This window comes from Pteropus alecto, unplaced genomic scaffold (genome assembly GCF_000325575.1).
Source record: "Pteropus alecto unplaced genomic scaffold, ASM32557v1 scaffold7, whole genome shotgun sequence".
In the NCBI taxonomy this organism is placed as follows: domain Eukaryota; kingdom Metazoa; phylum Chordata; class Mammalia; order Chiroptera; family Pteropodidae; genus Pteropus; species Pteropus alecto.
Genome location: NW_006494614.1, coordinates 36,741,015 through 36,757,310, shown reverse-complemented (window position 1 = coordinate 36,757,310; position 16,296 = coordinate 36,741,015). Strand labels below are relative to the sequence as shown.

Genomic DNA, 16,296 nt, shown 5'->3' with positions numbered 1-16,296 from the left:
AAGCTGAGAAACCCAAGTACATAGACATGAGATCTTGATTCTTCTTACCTAGATAGATGGATGGTGAGGCAACCATTAATACTTTTATTCTCCTACCAAACATGAAGAATGTTTTAGTGTTTCTGCTCTTTGGATAATAGGTGGCAGGAAAATGGATGTTACCATAGTGTTAGGATGGAAAAATGGACTGTTCAAATCTATGATGGTGATTTCCTTTGCAGACAAATGTTAGGGATTTAAATCCAGGAGGCACCATTAGAATGATATAAAGTTAATGGTTGAATATGGATAATCTGTAGAGATGTCTAAATGATATTTTTGAGGGGTTTCCTCTAGGCCAGCTGTCACACTTTCAGCAGATATGACAATCCAGATTTATAAAAAATATTTTGTCTTCTTTTATTAATTTGAAATGACACTTACAATTTGATCTACCTATTCGCATAACTCAAGAAAAAATCAATAAAGTAGTTCTCTTTCCACTTATCTAGAAATCATATGAAGAACTTTACTCCATAACAACAAAATGCTGAATAATCTGCAAGATCATAACTTTCCTTTAGCTTAGTAAAGACCTGAAGTTTCAAGGTGACTATGTAAAATAAATTCTAAGGAGTGACAACACCTTCCTAGGAGAAACAAGACATAATTTTTTTCACCTTTGTCAGGGCACAGCAGGAAGGAACAGCTACTATTATAGTGAGTCAGAATAAAATGGCAGAAGACTTAATGATTTCTTAAAGGTCATGTGTGTCCCTAAGGCACTTCAGAACATCTGCACTTAAGTTCTTAAAGATTGAGAGCAGGATACCTCAAATGCCCCATAGGATCTTCTCATTTATTTAAATATTTTAAAAGTATTAAATATCTTTTTCTGTTCTTCACAATAATTTCTATTGTTCTATTTTCAAATTTAGTAAAACTTTTCTTGGTCTTTTTTTAGGTTCTTTTATTATAGTTTCTATTTTTCCACTGAGAATTGCTTTCCAGTCATGTTACATGTACTGTTTACCATATGAAGCATCATTATGATAGCAGCTTTAAGTTTTCTGAGATGAAAATATATTGGTTTACATTTTCTTTGAAAATGAGTCACAGATTTGTTGTTGTTCTCACTGTTGTTTTATTAGGCAATCAACCTATATAGAGTCAGATAAAAATTCTCACTTTCTGTGGACAGTATTTTTAACATTGATTTAATTTTCAAACTTAACATCAGTGAACTAGTCTGCCATTAATGTGTTAATGCCATTAAAGGGTTGGCCTGAGATTTGTGCTATGATTTTAATATTTTATTTCTTAGAATATTGCTATACAGATTTGGATATTTATGAAGCTTGATCAGCTCAGCAGATTTATGTACAGAATTGTGTCCCTTTCTTATCTAAGTTTTTCCTTTATGGAATTCCCACCATATCCCTCAAAACACACACACACACACACACACACACATTTTGGTTTGCAGATTCTGTTTCCCTGGTTCCTCTGTCTAGGGCATTTTATACTGAATTCCAGACAGGGATGCTATTGGAGTTCAGCAGCTCATGCCACTGTTTTCCTACAGCTCTATGACTGGGTCCCAACTAGAAGTGTGAACTGTGGTGGCAATGACAAAATAAAAAGTAAATTCACTTCTATGTAAGTAACTGCTCCAGTTTTGATAGCCCTTCAAAATCTGCCTATTCTTATTGACCTTCCAGGATTTTCCAAATTTGTATTTTTTTTCCCCAGAGTTTTTATATGTAATTAACGAAAAAGATAGGCTCCACTAAACTTATACCATCATCTTGTGACTGGAATTATCCATATTAAATGCTTGTATTAGTGAGGAGATGTTACAAATTAATTACCTAAGATTCAAACTTTAAATCTACATGGAGAGCAAATTAAATCTAATATAAGCAGCAGAAGAAATAATAACAATAATAACACGAATTAAAAATAAAAAACAAATACAATAACAAAAATCAAAAAAAGCCAGTTATTTGAAATTTGGAAAGATCCATAAAATCTGTTAACCACTAGCTAGACTGATCAAGAAAATATGAGGAGGACAAAAATTACCAATTTTAAGAATAAAAGAATAGTTATCACTATAGATCTCACAGATTTAAAGGAAAATAAGGAAATGTAAAAAATTGTGATACAGTTAATAACATATAAAACAGAAATTAATAACCTAAATAGCACAGCGTCTTTAACAGGGTAAAATATGTAGCTACAAAGTTTCCCCAAAAGAAATCTTCAGACCCAGATGGCTTACTAGGAAAATTCTGCCAAATGTGTAAGAAGAGAATAAAACCAATTCTAACAGAGATATTTCCTAAAAAGAGATTACAGGAGAATATTTTTCAATTCATTTTATGAGCTCACAAATATCCCGATATAAAAATCAAATATAAAGTAAGAAAGCTAAAGATCAATATCTGCATGGATATAAATGTAAAAATCCATGAGCAGCCATTAGTAAACCAAATCCAGCAATATTTTAAAAGGATAATACATCATGACCAAATGGATTTTACCACAGGAATGTAAAACTGGTACAACATTTAATAATCAATGAATTTTACTATATCACAGACCATTTCACAAAATTCAACATCCATTCCTAATAAAAACATTCGGAAATAAGAATAGAAGGAAACATTTTCAACCAGGTAAAGGACTTTTAACAAAACCAATGGCTAATATCAAAATTAATGTAAAATAGTGTTTTTACTTTGAAATTTGGAAGAAAACAAGAATGTTCACTCCCAACTTCTACTCAATGTTTTATTGAAGATTCTAGCAAGTATAGGCAAATAAAAATTTTTTAAAAAGGTAAATTGGAAGAGAATACAGATTTGAAAGGAACAAATAAAACTGCCTTTATTTACAGAATCCAATAATATGTATACAGAAAATATCGAAAATCTACAAAGAAGTTTCTAGAAATAATTAGTTTTACAAGATTATAAAAATGACATCAAAATAGAAAATCAGTTTTCTTTCTATATGCTATCAATAAATGATTGGAATTAAAAAAATTTACATGCTATTTAAAATAGCATCAAGTACATTAAATATCACCAATTTATGTGCAATATTTATGTGCAAAATGCAGAGAAAAAAAAAGGGAACCTAAAGAAATGAATAGACATAGAGTATCATTTGGAAGATGGGATATTTTCAGATATCAATTCTTTCCAAAATGATATAGATTAAACACAATTCCAACATGTTAGTTTTGATAGGTTGAAATGGCGAATAACTCTTGGTAAAATTTCAAAAAGGGATAATATAATTGCATACCAGGAAAATTTTATTTATTCAATCCATACAAAAATAATTTAAAATAATTTGGTTCTATACTCAAATTATTAGGTGTAGTTTTTTTCTTTCCATGTCCATAAATTTCTATTTAGATATGGGGAAATATTTTTCCTGGTTACAGCTGCCCCACACATTGCAGGATGTTTAACTTTTACTTCGTCTGCTGAACACAGCAGTACTCTGCCCAAATATTACATCGAAAACAAAAACATTCCACTATTTCCTAAAATATCTGGTAGGGAATGGTACTGTTGCAACTGAAAATCATTGGAGTCTGAGGCTGTAAGTCATAGTAGCTTGATAAATAGAATCTGTAGTCATCAATCTAGTATTTACTATTTATATAAACTACTCTCATCTGAACATGAGGATAACAGAACTCACTTTATAATGACTTCATGGTATGATTTAATTTTTTTAAAGTCTTATTTGTACTTAATGTGTTTAATTTTTATTTATTTTATTTTTTCAACATCTACAGCACCTGGTATTCTGAGGTGGTCTCCCATCCAAGTACTAACCAGGCCCGCCCCTGCTTAGCTTCTGAGATCAGACAAGATTGGGCCTGTCCAGGGTGGCATGGCCGTAGACTCATGGTATGATTTTAAATTCAAATAAAACAATACTTTGCATAATAAGTAGGACATTGTAAGCATTCAATAATTGCTGGTTGAATTTTTACAGATTTTTGTTTGGTACAGGAATTAGCTGGATGACGTTATCAGAAACCTTCACAAAGCTTTCCCATTATGACCATTCTTGATTTTCATGCAAGCAACACAGTCTTCATCATATTTCATGATTCTTTCTAAACAATAGGAGAAATGATACACCTCTCTCCCTCCAAAGATTATATTTTAGATCAGTTGCATTGCTTCCTCTAGTGAAAACCAGTATTGGTTTGAGAAAGAGTTCTTAAAACAGACATCCTTTCCTCTCCCCCAAGCAGGATGGAGCAGGATAGATGACAAAGGAAGATGTTAAAAATACTATATTAAGAACTTATGACCTAGGCTCTGATGTGTCACTTCTCATTTACATAAAACTTAGTCTTATTGATTCTGTTTTGAAGCGGTTCAAAAGAATTATAAAAATAGTTTGTAACTGGCTTTACTTTCATAATGCACAGATAGACCATTTCGTTACAGTTCTTAAGAGTTTGATGATACTTTTTATTTGATTCCATTTGATCCTGGATGGCTGGGTAAAAGTTACCACTGATTTCTCTGCCTTGTTAAGTGTTGAGGCACAGTCATGCAAGCTGTTGTTGATCTTTGTCTCCTCCCCTCCACATGTTTAGGTCATGCACAAAAGCTAGGTGAAATTGGGTCCCTCTAGCTCTCTGAAATCCCACATCTGGTAGGTACTTCTGTGAAACTAAGGAAGTCAACGTTTTCAGCTAATTTTCTTCCTGGGAGAAACTGAATATATTTGACCTTCACAAAAGCAAATTGGAAGTCTAATTAAAAAACAAACAAAAAAACTAAATGGCACAAAAAAATTGTTTCCTGACATGTTTATTTATACTAATTGTATTTAGAGGAGCACAGAGAGGAATCATGTCATATCACATGACGGCATGAGGATAAAACTGTCCAAGACACACAGATACCCTCACCTCTTATTTTCTCAAAAGAAAAACCTCTTTTTCATATACTGGGAATTTGAAAAATGTGTACATTTTAAGTTCAACCCGTTATAGCTGGAGGAAGGGAAGGAGGTGGAAATTACTCTGGATCCTCTATCCCTTTTCTCATTTGAAAAAATTAAAAGAATAAAGGTATTTATTGAGCATCTATTAGATTTTCAGTACTGTTCCAAGTGATCTATATTTGTCCCTTCACTGATTCTACACAGAAATCTTATGTTTTCTAGTTGAAATAAGATATGGCTAAATTTTGCATGTCTGTTATATAACCTAATTGGTCTAAATAACATAAAATTGATGTGTATGAGGGAAAAGATAAAGGAACTCACAATTATTTAGGGGACCTATACAGTTTTCCCACAGAAACCTGAGATAAGCATCACCATACTAATGTAGATGAGAAAACTGTGGCTCTAACAACCTACCTGTGTTACCCAACAAGACATAAAGTGACTATCTGTGGGGTCCATGGCATGGGGAGAGTGCATGTGCTACAATCATGCTGCTAGACAGGAGTCTTTTTTTTTTTTTTTTTCATCAGCATCATCTGAGTTCTATGTGTTAGTGATGAAGAGAATTTTTGAAATTTGGGTTGAATTATATGCCATTGATTGATAATTGAGTATTATTGAGTTAGAAAGCCTTTTTTTTTGGTTTAGTTTTGAGGTCTTTTTTTTATTAAAGTATAGCTGATATGCATTTTATTAGTTTCAGGTGTCTGACATTTATATATCTTACAGTGTGATCACCATAATATGTCTAGTAACCATCTTTGTGCTGTACTCTACATCCCCATCTTATTTATTTTATAACTGAAAGTTTGTATTTATTCTTCTTCATCCTTTTCATCCATCCTCCCCTCTTTCCTCTCTGGCAACCGTCAGTTTATTCTCTGTATCTATGAGTTTGTTTGTTTTATTTGTTCATTTTTGTTGTTTTTAAATTCCACATATAAATGAAATCAGATAGCATGCGTCTTTCTCTGACTTGTTTCACTTAGCAGAATACCTCTGGGTCCATCCACATTGTTGAGAATGGCAAGATTTCATTCTTTGTTTGTTGCTGAGTAATAGTCCATTGTGTGTGTATGTACACACGTACACACACCTATGTGTTTGTATACAAATATACCACAAATTCTTGCTTCCTCTTTTATGTATGCTAGACCAAATTTTAGAAATTAATCTAAATTTAGAAATTTAATTTCTAAATTTAGAAATTAAAATATAATTGAGAATATACATAGGTATATATACATAGGTATATATACATAGGTATATATACCTATGTATATTCTCAATTATATTTTAACTGAGCGTCTCTTTCTAACAATAGTAAGAGAAATGGTTAAAAGCAAGGAGGAGATGGGTGAGGTTTTTAATAACCTGAGACATTTAATCAGATCAAGATGGAGTAGGTGTATCCCTGCTCTTTAAAAGATTCTGAGAGAAAATAAAACAAACACCTTCACTTTTTTGATTGCTACAGAACTCAGAATAAGCAAGAACCATACTTTTTTTAAAGAAGCCTAAACTATAGACCCATTTGTACTCCAAATACAACGAATAATTAAGTATACGGATAGAAATATGTACATAATTTTTACTTTCAGAATACATGACTTTTTAATATGTATTTTAATAAAACATTTCATTACAATATTTTTATACTCTTAGTGAAGCCCTCTTCTAAAACTGACTTTTTTTTTCCCTTCAAATATGCAACCAATATAACTTGAAGTAATATTTAGGAGAAAGAAACAAACTTTTATTCCATCAAGATTTTGATGTTTAAGTGTGTTCTCCAATTAGCTATTGGAAATACTGTAAGTTCATTACTTCTAAGTTAATTGCATTTCACAGAGCAAAGCAGATCAGCTTTCTTTCATAAGCTGTTATAGGATCTTCATACCTTTTGTGGGCTACATTTAGGGACAGTGCATTGTATATTCTATGCTAACATAGAATTTGTACACAAATTTTAATGTGTATAAGAATCACTTGGAAATCTTGGTAAAATGCAGATTTTGCATTATTATAGGAGAGGTGGTTAAGAACTAAGTAAAGAAGAAATAGGAGATGGAGGAGTTTGTCTATTTAAGTGGCTTAAAAATAGAAGCTGATTATTTGCTTTTATAATATTGTTTTCTCTGTCACCAGTCTGATTCTGTGATATCATCTACACAGCTAAATAACTCACTCAGGATTTGAGAGGAATAATTTGTATTTTAGCAATTCAAACACGTTTTCGTATTTAATTCTCTAAAATCACAATTAGTCTTAAATTTATGGCACTTTGTAATTTGATTGGCAGAATTTCTTTTTTAGCTTCCTCTTTTATTTTATATAAATCATGATTTGTGCCTCTTATAATCTGTGGGATCCTAGATTTCAAAGGCATGGCTCCTGATTACTGCATCCTGTATGTAACTGATCATCTACTTTGCAAAGCACAGCTTGGGCCCCATTAGCTTGCAGTAGTAGTTGATGCTGTGGATTCTGCTGCTGGCAGTTAGCCAAGCAGGACTAAAACCATGCAAGAGACAAAATGGCGAGAGAACAGAGATCTCATTTAGTATTCTGCATGGATTTTCCTTTTGGAGCTATGGGGAACAATCTTGGACTTGCAAATCAAAAGGGTTTTTCTTTTGCTGTTCCTCCTGAGACTGCTCCAAATGCAATTTATACCCTACAGAGAAAAGAATTAATGGCCAACATTTCTCCCTGAAATGGGTGGTGGTTATTCCTCTTCTGAACATACACTTGACCAAAATTTAAAGACATTTTTGGACTCCCATAAAAAGGGCCTCTCTTCACCTGAAAAGACATTTCTCCAAAGAGGGTGTAAAGATAGCCAACAGACATATGAAAAGATGCTCAAGGTCACTACTAACCATCAGAGAAATGTAAATTAAAACCACAATGAGATATCGCCTCACACCTGTCAAAATGGCTACCATCAATAAGTCAAAAAACAAGTGTTGGTGAGGATGTGGAGAAAAGGGAACCCTCATGCACTATTGGGATTGCAAATTGTGCAGCCACTATGGAAAACAGTTTGGAGGTTCCTCAAAAAGTGAAAAATAGAACTAGCTTATGACTCAGCAATTCCACTTTTGGGTATTCAAAGAAATTCAGAACACTAATTCAAAAAGATATATACACCCCTATGTTCACTGCAGCACTATTTACAATAGCCGAGATATAGAAGCAATCTAAATGTCCCTCAAGAGACGATTATATAAAGAAGAGGTGGTACATATATACAATGGAATATTACTCAGCCATAAAAAAAAATCGTACCTTTGCAATGACATGGATAGACCTAGAGGATATTATGTTAAGTGAAATAAGTCAGAGAAAGACAAATATCATATACTCTCACTTATATGTGGAATCTAAAATAGAAAATAACAACAAAACAGAATCAGACTCAGATACAGAGAACAAACTGATGGTTGCTAGATTCGAGGGGGTTGGGGGGCTGAGTGATAAAGGCGAAGGGATTTACAAGTACAAACTGGTAGTTACAAAACAGTCACAAGGATGTGAAGTACAGCACAGGGAATATAGTCAATAATATTGTAGTAACTGTGTATAGTGCCAGGTGGGTGCTAGACTAATCGGGAGTCACTTCATAAATTATAAAAATATGTAACCACTATGCCATATGCCTGTAGCTAATATAAAATAATATAGAATGTCAACTCTAATTGAAAAATAAAAAAAATAATAATAAAAAGTAAAAAGTTAAAAAAGCCAGTTTGGCTGAGTTATGGACCAATGACAATGTGGGTTCTTTCCCTCCATGAGCTAGTAAAGGTACAAGAGAAAGAAGTTTGCAAATCTTTATTTTCTTTACAAAAACTAATACAAAAGAAACAAAGAAACATTTAAAACCCTATAGATAGTGTCAGATAGTTTTCTAAACCTAACGTTAATCATTTTAGAAAAGGTTTATTTTTCTTAAATCATATGTCATTTTTATCTGTTTGTTGAGGATATCTACACACTATGAGTAATTACCCCCACCCTACCCTCCATTCTTATGCAAACTATTGGTGATGTTTTAGCCTTTTTATTTTTCTTATGTCAGTGAAAGACATAAACCTTTAAGGACAAATTGCATGTTCTTTCGCTCCCAGAGCACATATAAATAGATATTCCAAAGTAGCTGTTTCCTGAGAAGGGTGAAGTAGGTTTTTATTAATCTGTTGTTTTTAGGCTCTATCTGAATGTCTGTCATTATTGGTCTTAATATTTCAGCTCATTCTAAATTAAGATGAACTAATAGCATAGTATTACTGGCACACCAAAAGTGACATTGTGATTTAGGGAGATAAAAAATGTTGGAATAAGCTAGAATCCTATATTACCCAAAGTAAAAGAACTATGGCCTTATATTTTCAAATGACCTCTTAATAATAAGGGAAAGTAATCAATAATTCAGGCAAACTAGTGAACCTCAGGATCTATTTAAAATTGATTTAAAGCAATCTGAGTCTACAATGAAAATTAAGAGATTCATTTTTCAGACTTTTTTCACTAAGTAGGGTTTCACATATAAGTTATTGTATTAATCCTTTCTCTTACCCTATTATTCATATTAGTCTCTTAAATTTATTCTTTTTCTCTCCTCTGGGTGAAAAATGATTGCCCATGAACATCAATTGCTAAAATATTTGGAACTTCAGTGGTATTTCTGAAACATAATTTCCAGTTTTGTACAACTATGGAGGAATATAAATGAGTAATGCTTTTGTGTGTTTCCTTGCTTGACCCTATAATCAGCTTAATTAAGATCCTGCTAGTGCTAATTGAGAAACTATCACTCATTTCTTCAAATTTCCCTAACATAGGCCTCTATTAAGTTATTAACAAGTACACTAGTACCTGGAATGGTATCTCAGACTAGATGTTGTATTTGAAGGATATTTCTTTAAAATTAAAAAAAAATATTCAAAATGTCTTCAAGACTTATTATTTTACTATGGTTTAAGGATAAGACATATAAGGACTAAGTGTATGTGAGTGCATGTGTTTGTGTAGCTATTCTTATATTTATTACTTGGATCCAGCTGTGATAGGACTAGACAATAAGAAGAGTTCCAACATAATATATATTTTTCTTTTCATATCTTGCTTTTGAAGTCACAATAGGAAAGTTTTCAGATTTTAAGGACCTCTGGCTTATAAAGAGTAGCTGATAGAGGAAACTACCTTTTCTCTTCACGTCATCAGGATTTTCTAGAGTGCTTAGTGGGTTAAGCTTACAGAATTTTCTGCTAAATACTAACAGAAAGAGTCTGCTCCTGTTGTTATTCCTATACTGTTCTCTTGTATTTCTTCCTGTTGTCCACCCATCCTACTACAGAGGAATACCAAAGATAGTGGCCAGAAGGCTATAAGAAATAAATCTGTGTTTCACTCATAAGCGCATGTAATGGATGAGTTTGTTCACAAGTTTATTTGCTTAACAAACATTTGGACCATCTCAGATTGGTTAAAAAGTCTGTTTTTTTTTTATCACTTCTAATTACTTTTAAAATATATTTATGGCTTTGCTTTTCCTACATTTGATCAGTTTGTTTCTCCTCTAAATGGATCTTATTCTTTTGATAGCAGTAGATAGGAAAAGAGAATGTGGAAGCTAATCTGCTATGTCCCATAATGATTTGTTCCTCAATTCTTATAACTGTCTTGAAATTTATATTCTAACATGTTAAGGAGTCTAGCTCCTTGTCCTTCATGAATGTGATTAGTTTTGGCAAAATGCAAAAAGTGGCAAATTTTTTATTAAGTCAATTATGCCACTAATACTCTTTTTTAAATGTTGAAATATTACCCTGTGATTAAAAATTTATAAATTCATAACTGTGGAGAATAGCTGTGATCTGAAAAATGTTTTATTGATACAAGTAAATACACATACACATGGAATTATCATGTGACAAACCAGACAATCTCAGAGAAATGTGGAGCAATGAGACTTCTAGAGGTTTCCATCTAGATGTGAGTAAATTTTTGTAGCCTCCATTTACAAGTATGAAGATCAAGGATTCCTTACTCTTAAGATTCAGTTCCCAGCACTGTCCCTTGTGTGGAATAAGTCTTTAATTTTCATTAAATATTTCTATGAATTGATTTATAATATCCTCACCTTTTTCTTCTTCCACAGCATCCCTCTCATGAGATATTATGTCTCCTGCAGTATAGTGCACTTGGGATCTTTTACAAATCACAGATATTTTTAGTCCTATGTGAAGGACTCTTATTACAAATTGTCAAATGTTGAGTTAAGTTAAAAATATACAAGTATATATTCACAAATTGCCCACTTAAAATGGTACAGTTTCAAATTTAAATAGATTATCAGGCAGTCCGTTTACTCAGTGGTCTTTAATGCTGGATCATTTTACTTCTACCAACTCCCAACTGTGTTCCTTACACCTTTGTTTTCTCTACTTCTTCCTCTTTTTCACGCACACACACACAGTCTCCCTATTTCCTAGAAAAGAATAGGTGTTCAGGTATTTTCTTATGTATGATCAGGTTTATATTACCACTGACTAAAAATTGAACTGTTGTTAGCCCAGTCGTTTCATTCAATGACTTTACTCATGCCATAGGTTTTGGTCTACATACTTAAACTTTAATTGGACTTTCCCTCAATTTTTAGCATATCCAATTTCTTATTTAGTTTTTATGAATTGATGAGCACATTGTGCCTAGCAAAGTGCCTAAAATAAAATATAGCAGAGCTTCTATAATGGCATCTTATTTTATCTTTCATCCCACCCTTCTCTCTTTTCTTGTTTTTAATGCTAATTTTTTCAGCTCTTGATCATTTTGTCCTATGTTTTGCTCGGTTCTCTTACTTTGTCATCATAGGCTCTCTAACGGATACACTTCCCCTCACTACACACACACACTCACATTCTGGGAATTGGTTTAATTTAGTAAATGAGATCATTTTAAAAAATAATCATGTGGAACTACCAATTCATAAAAGCATAAAAAATATTACAGATCTATAATATACAGGTTTATATATTATACATAGGGTTATATATCATTATAAAACCTGACAGCTTACTATGATATCAATTCTCTGGATCAAATTATTTCTTCTTCCTCTTTTTCCTCCTTCCCCTTTCCTCCACTCTGCCTCTTCCTTCTTCTTCTTTTCCCTCTTTCTCTGTCTCTTATTTTTCTCTTCTTCTTCCTCTTCCTTGTATGTTTTACATCTTTTTGAAGTAATGAAATATTTTCTGCTTTTCTATGATTATAGAAATTTTCTAGATATAAAATATATATCCGTCCAAGATTATAGGTTCTTTCTTGGTAGGAAAAAATGTTTGGCCTTTCTTAAATGATTCAGACTCCAACAGGTGTTTGCTGAGCTAGGCACCTTATTTATAGTGATATTCTTTTGCTACCACAAATACATTAATCAGGCTGCATCCTGTTTTTGTAAACTGTGCCTCTCTCTGCTCATCTTTGTCCATTCAATCTTATTATTTGGAGGCACCTTATTTATAGTGATATTCTTTTGCTACCAGAAATACATTAATCAGGCTGCATCCTGTTTTTGTAACCTGTGCCTTTCTCTGCTCACCTTTGTCCATTCAATCTTAGTTACAGGATGCTCTGATTCAGTTTACATTTACTTTATTATGCCTCACTATTCTTGGTATAGCTCCTATTTTTCCTACAACTATATATTTTTTTTCTCACAGTGCCTTGTACCCACCATTGCTTAGTTATCTAGATTGAGAAAAATGCATGTGTATTGTGGCAGAGACTAGCAGGTTCACCAATACTTATATCCTTTTCTGAATTTTCCATCTCTCCTTGCAATTAGGTCAGCCATATGATCCATTTCATTCAATAGAATGTGAGTGGAACCGACGTGTGGTCATGTGACTTGAAGCAGAGAGAAGATAGAGGCACATAGATCCCAAGGAAAGCTACCCAACCCACATTAGACTGCTTGAGTAAGACATAAGCTTTTATTTTGTTAAGCCATTGGGATATGGGGATTGCTATAGTGGCTACAGTTAATAACCTTGATAACCACATCTCTAAATTATTAAAAACATAATTAAGAGAAGAAATGGCAAAGAACTTCTATAATTATAAATACTTCCTTTATATGTTAAAACTGTTATAAAATGTTTCCTATTTTATTTATCTTTTTTATCACTACTATTATGAAACACTTCAAAGTATTTTTTTCTTATGATGCTGATTCTTGGACTTTCAAGATTTAACTTGAAATAACTGTAATTATGTTTCACTTTTGGATATGCAAATTGATATAGCTTGATCATTGCAAGTCTCTTTAAGTTTGATCCTTTGTACTTTGAGCAAAACCGTCAAACATTTCTTCAAGTAATCTTATTATTTGACAATGGTAAGTTACTGCTCTGTTCAGTTTTTCTTAGGCCTAGGATGTGTAATCAGCCATTCATTAAGAAACACATTTCTTCTCATGGAGAAGAATTTGAGATGTCAGATTCTGAGCTATAGGGATGTCTATCAGATTGTTTCCAGTAAGTGTTAGAGCTGAGCAGGTGGCATCAGATTTTAAAATGATTGTTCCAATAATACAAAAACTAACTTTTCTAGAGCATACCTAAATGATTCCTATGCTTTATATAAACTGTCATTCACTTCCTTCTCTTTGTGAGTCTTATATATTTCATCCATAGCCATTTTGTCGTTACTCTATTGACAGACTAGTTTATTTAATAGTCTGAATATTTTAGGAATATCTAATTCTCATGATATTCTATTCTGAAAAAGTCCTGTGCTTCTTAAGAATCTCCTTTCAAAAGTCCACAACCCTCTTATCCCAAAAGGTTTCTTCTAAAGAAATAGTTGATCAAAGATTTTCTATGTCTTACTATTCTGATCAAGAATGCCCTACAGAAAAGGATTCAGTATGTCTAGGGAAATAAACTAATCTGGTATAAGTATTATTTGTTGAATTAAGACATACAGTCTGACAAATACATTTATATGTATTTTTAAATGTACATACATAAAAAAATAATCTTACCAAGTGGTCTAAATATATCATACTACATTAAAGAGTTGGTTTTACTGGAAAGAATATATAAAATAGAAATACCCAGAAACACTAACATTTTTGAATGTCTATAGAACAGAGAAGAAAAAAAGAGCAGAAAAAATCTCTAATTCATTCAGAGTTTTGATAGTAATAAAGATAATTATTGATTATTTAATGGATTTTTGCTCAATTAAGGGAAGAGGCATAGCATGAATGGTTAAAAGTACTACATGGAGTTGGGAAGTAAGTTTTTTGAGGGGATTAAATAGGACACAAATATTTTCAAACACTCCAACAATGATTAATATCCATTACAGATAAGATGATTAAAGTTTTGCTCAGGGAAGTAGAATACCACTTAATGAATTATGTGTGAAGTATCAAATCTCTAAGATTATGGTAAAGAGGCAGTGGTCACAATAATGTGTTTCTTTTATTTTGTTTTTAAAGTGATATATCAATAATTTTTAGGTCTCTGCATGGATAAAATTTTAAAAAAATGGCTCCTAAATAGGAAAATTACATGAGCTGCAAAAAGTATAATCAGTATAAAGCATTTTATAAAAAGTCTGTCTAGCATTGGATGGGTTGAGGGGATGAGAGACAAATAAAAATGCCAAAAAGCTTTGTTTTTAACACTAAGCAAAATTGTCATAGATATGGTATCCCCATATTGAGAAGAAGCAATCCTCTCTTTCTTGGTAGTTAGCCAAGGCACAGATAAGCGCTGGAACCACACTGGTCATTTCTTATCCTCTCATCCCTGAGTGATTTCCAGTAAGTTATAAATCTGATGGGAACGCTAATTCCTTACATTCAGACTCCAGAAGATTCTTTTATAAAGAACTCTGTCATCTGTAAAATCAAAGGACAAACAGGATCTAACAAGTCTGGGACAGAATTACATTTGATATTATAAGGGAGAATCATACATGCATACAAAAATGCAATCACATTGACAATTACAATTAACTTTAATATAGAAGAAATTACTGTAAATAAATCTTATTACCTTCATGATGGCAATATCTCATATACTATTTTTCCCGTAGAGTCATATAAAAGCTCTTTTAGAAAATCATAATGCTAATATAGTCTGCAGTTTCATTATAACTTGAGGCCAAAGGTCTCAATATCATTTTCAAATTAATTAAATAAGCCTTGGCAACACTAACAAAATATTATGAGAATCCATAAAAGGACATTTTCCATAAGCAAATTTATTCTCTATAATGAAATTATTCAAACCATGTTTAAAATGTATATGTATCTTTCCAAAATAAGAATTATTTATCTTTGGGAAGCAAATCTAGGTCAGATCTCAACCTATCACTCATTACATCTGCTATGCAACTATAGATACAATATTCTAACAGGGAATTTTTAACAATTGAGCTTTTCAAAATCATTTTCTGTACACCTTAGTTTTATAATTGATATTGTTAGAGAACATTGAAAATGCACATTAAATGAATATAAAAAAAAATCTAATGTGGAAACAAAGTGAGTTGTATCAGGAACTCAAAATTCCTACCGGAAAACTATTTTCTCTAAATTCTTAGAAGGAGAATTATTTCTCTTTCAAAATGTAACATAAGATAGATCCATCTTTGATGAGGACATATGTTTTACTTGAACCATTTGCAAAATTATTTTTTAAGGTAATATTTATCTCTTGTCTTACTGTATGGCTCCCTCTTGGCCCCAGCACCCAAGAACTCATTGCTTTTACAAATCTTCCTGTACAGTCCAGAATTCTCTGCCCCAGTTCAGTACCTGATTTTCCACACACCCCAATGTCATTTTTTCGACTTATCCCTCTGTGGGCTGATACTGGCTAGATATTAAAAATGATTCTACTTGTGCTTATATTAATGTGCTACCTTATAGCTTTTAAAGTGTTTTTGAATGTATCATTCTCCTTCATTTTCCTGATAGTTCTGAGTTAAAAACTCAGGAGTGTTATCCATATTGCACAGATTAGAAACTGAGTCTTTAAAAATTAAATAAGTGTCCAAGTTCATTTGGTTAGGTTAACATAGGTTGTGCAGCTAGAATTTAAACACAGTTACCCCTCCTAATCGAGAGCACGTCACATGATTTATAATTATGAATGCTTAGAAAGTTTAACTGTACAAGCAGCTTAAGGGGAACTATTAAAATGTAAATCTTTCTCGTGGAAGCTCATTGATTTTCCCATTATTCAAATGAACGTTCATTTATTGAAAATCTACTTTCTTATATATTCTGCTTATTTG

The 16,296-nt window shown here is 32.2% G+C and overlaps 1 pseudogene; it reads right to left on the bottom strand.

Moving 5' to 3' along the window:
- Nucleotides 1-3,787: 3,787 nt before the first annotated feature.
- On the bottom strand, nucleotides 3,788-3,906 carry LOC112474845 (annotated as a pseudogene).
- Between the last annotated feature and the right edge of the window lie 12,390 nt (nucleotides 3,907-16,296).